At 34.9% G+C, this 3,621-nt stretch overlaps 1 non-coding gene across 1 annotated transcript; it reads right to left on the minus strand.

The window, feature by feature from the left end:
• Nucleotides 1-2,359: 2,359 nt before the first annotated feature.
• On the minus strand, nt 2,360-2,523 carry LOC116274289. Its single transcript, XR_004182921.1, has one exon. It is a non-coding gene; the product is annotated as a U1 spliceosomal RNA (small nuclear RNA).
• Between the last annotated feature and the right edge of the window lie 1,098 nt (nt 2,524-3,621).

Consider the following 3,621-nt stretch of genomic DNA (forward strand, 5'->3'; position numbering starts at 1 on the left):
AGAGACTTAAATGTTAGACCTAATACCATAAAAATCCTAGAGGAAAACCTAGGTAGTACCATTCAGGACATAGGCATGGGCAAAGACTTCATGTCTAAAACACCAAAAGCAACGGCAGCAAAAGCTAAAATTGACAAATGGGATCTAATTAAACTAAAGAGCTTCTGCACAGCAAAAGAAACTACCATCAGAGTGAACAGGCAACCTACAGAATGGGAGAAAATTTTTGCAATCTACTCATCTGACAAAGGGCTAATATCCAGAACCTACAAAGAACTCCAACAAATTTATAAGAAAAAAACAAACAACCCCATCAAAAAGTGGGCAAAGGATATGAACAGACATTTCTCAAAAGAGGACATTCATACAGCCAACAGACATATGAAAAAATGCTCATCATCACTGGCCATCAGAGAAATGCAAATCAAAACCACAATGAGATACCATCTCACACCAGTTAGAATGGCGATCATTAAAAAGTCAGGAAACAACAGGTGCTGGAGAGGATGTGGAGAAATAGGAACACTTTTACACTGTTGGTGGGATTGTAAACTAGTTCAACCATTATGGAAAACAGTATGGCGATTCCTCAAGGATCTAGAACTAGATGTACCATATGACCCAGCCATCCCATTACTGGGGATATACCCAAAGGATTATAAATTATGCTGCTCTAAAGACACATGCACACGTATGTTTATTGCAGCACTATTCACAATAGCAAAGACTTGGAATCAACCCAAATGTCCATCAGTGACAGATTGGATTAAGAAAATGTGGCACATATACACCATGGAATACTATGCAGCCATAAAAAAGGATGAGTTTGCGTCCTTTGTAGGGACATGGATGCAGCTGGAAACCATCATTCTTAGCAAACTATCACAAGAACAGAAAACCAAACACCGCATGTTCTCACTCATAGGTGGGAACTGAACAACGAGATCACTTGGACTCAGGAAGGGGAACATCACACACCGGGGCCTATCATGGGGAGGGGGGAGGGGGGAGGGATTGCATTGGGAGTTATACCTGATGTAAATGACAAGTTGATGGGTGCAGCAGACTAACATGGCACAAGTATACATATGTAACAAACCTGCATGTTATGCACATGTACCCTACAACTTAAAGTATAATAATAATAAATAAATTAAAAAAAAAAAAAAAAAAAAAAAAAGAAATAGTATGATCAAATTACCATACTTTATGGAAAGACAAAAAGTCTGCAGTAATGTAGCCAAAAGACAAAATCACTTATAAAGGAAGTAAAATCAGATTGTCATTAGATTTTTGACAGCAAACTTTATCCCAGAAGAAAATAGAGTATGGTAAATATTTTTTTAATTAATATATAGATGAATAAATGAATGAGCAACATAAATAATTCTAGTTTTTCACTTTTTATGCAAACTGGATCTCTTTCTTTATCTCTAATGATGTATATTTCACAGTCTTTGGGGTACCTGGATGAATTATAAAATACTCATAAGCATTTATTTTATAATATCTTCTTTATTGTGTTAATGGCATTAGACTATTTGCCAAACCTAAAATTTAGATTAATTTTATCTGTTTCTTTTTTGAGTTCTACCAATTTTTGCTTCAAAAAATTTGGATCTCTGATATTAGGTTCATAGGTTTTTCATTATTTTACTCTATTTGTATCTTTATAAAGGATATTTTTTATAGATAGCTTATTGTTGGGTTGCTTTTTTATACAATCTCTGCCTTTTGGTTGGAGGTGGTTAGGCCATTTACATTCAATGTAATCATCGACATAACTGAGTTTAAATGAACAATTTTGCTATTAGTTTTCTACTTGTTTCTTTGTTTTTGTTCCCTTCTTTTTCCTGATTTCTTTTGGATTATTATTTTTTAAGAGTCCATCATATCTTCTTAGTGGGTTTATTTACTATAACCTTTTATTTTGTTTTTTTAAGTAGTTACTTTAGGACTTATAATATATATATCTTTAGCAGTTACTTCAGAATTTATAGTATATATCTTTATAGTATATAGTATATATCTATAGTATGTATCTTTAGATACATATCTATATCTTAGATTTATAGTATTTATCTTTAGCTTATCATAGTCTACCTCCTAGAAATATTACACCACTTCAGGTACAGTAAACTTTCTTTCACCACTGCCTCCAACGCTACCACCCATCAACCTTTGTGCTATTGCCGTTATGCATTTTATTTCACCAACGCCTATGAATTTCATTATATACTATTATGAAACAATCTATTTTAAACAGCCAATTATTTTTTAAAGAGTCTCAAAATAAGAAAAAGTGTATTTCATTTTTACTTTCTTATTTACCATTTCTAGTATTCTTTTTTTTCCCCCCCAGGGGAAAGTGCAAACAAAATCCCCTATTACCGCAAATTATGCAGTTGAGTTTCCCACATTTGGCAAAATCACAGGGGTCAGCACATCCAGAGTGCAATGGATAAGACTTGCCCTGGGAAAACTATCTTCGTGATCATGGTATCTCCCCTGCCAGGTAAATATAGTATTCTTCAATTCTTTGTTGATTGAATGTCATCTGGCATGGATTATTTCCGAATCTGCTGTCATTTTTTCTTTATTCTTGTATATATAATGTATTTTTCCCACCACTTTGGATGCTTTTAATGTTTTTTTCTTTATCCTTTTTTGTTTTTGGTTTTGGTTTTGGTTTTGGTTTTTTCTTCTTTTTGAGACAGGGTCCTGCTATGTTGCCCAGGCTAGAGTGAGTGGCTATGCACAGGGGTGATTCCATTACTGACAAGAACAGGAGGTTTGATCTTCTCCATTTTTGACCTGGGCTGGTCCACTCCTCCTTAGGCAACCTGGTGGTCCCCTGCTCCTGGGAGGTCACCATACTGATACTGAAGTTAGTGTGAACACTTGATTGGCATAGTACACTACAGTCCAGAACTCCTGGGAACAAGCAATCTTCCCACCTCAAACTCCTGAGTACCTGGTACTACAGGTACAAGCCCTCATGCCTGGCTTGGTTCTTAATAACTTGATTATCATGCATCTTCATATATTTCTGTTTCTTGTGCTTGGAGTTCATGAGTCTCTGAATTTGTGGGTTATATTTCTCAACAAATTTGAAAAAATTTTGGCAATAATTTCTTCAAATATTTTTAAACTTTCTCCTTTTTGTGCCTTGTATAGGGATTCTCATTACATGTTTATTAGGCCATTTAAATTGCTCACAGCACACTGATGTACTGCTCAATACTTACTCAGTTTTTTTCTCTGGGCTTTATTTTGTATAGTTTCAATAAGTTCATTTATCATTTTTTCTGTAGTGTCTAATGTGCTATTAATCCTATCCAGTGCATTTTCACTCCAGACATTGTAGTTTTCATATCTAAAACTGTTTCCAAAGTAAAAAGTTTTTTTAAAAAGTTATTGTCAGAGAGGAGCTATGATAGTTTTTGATATCAATTGATAATCTTTTTTTTTTTTTTTTTTTTTTTGAGACAGGGTCTCACTCCTTCATTCAGGCTGGAGTGCAATGGTACAAACATACCTCACTGCAGTCTCAACCTCCTGAGCTCAAGCAATCCTCCCACCTCAGCCTCCCAAGTAGCTGAAACTGTAGGCACATGCCAC

The sequence above is a fragment of the Papio anubis genome, chromosome 3 (assembly GCF_008728515.1).
Source record: "Papio anubis isolate 15944 chromosome 3, Panubis1.0, whole genome shotgun sequence".
In the NCBI taxonomy this organism is placed as follows: domain Eukaryota; kingdom Metazoa; phylum Chordata; class Mammalia; order Primates; family Cercopithecidae; genus Papio; species Papio anubis.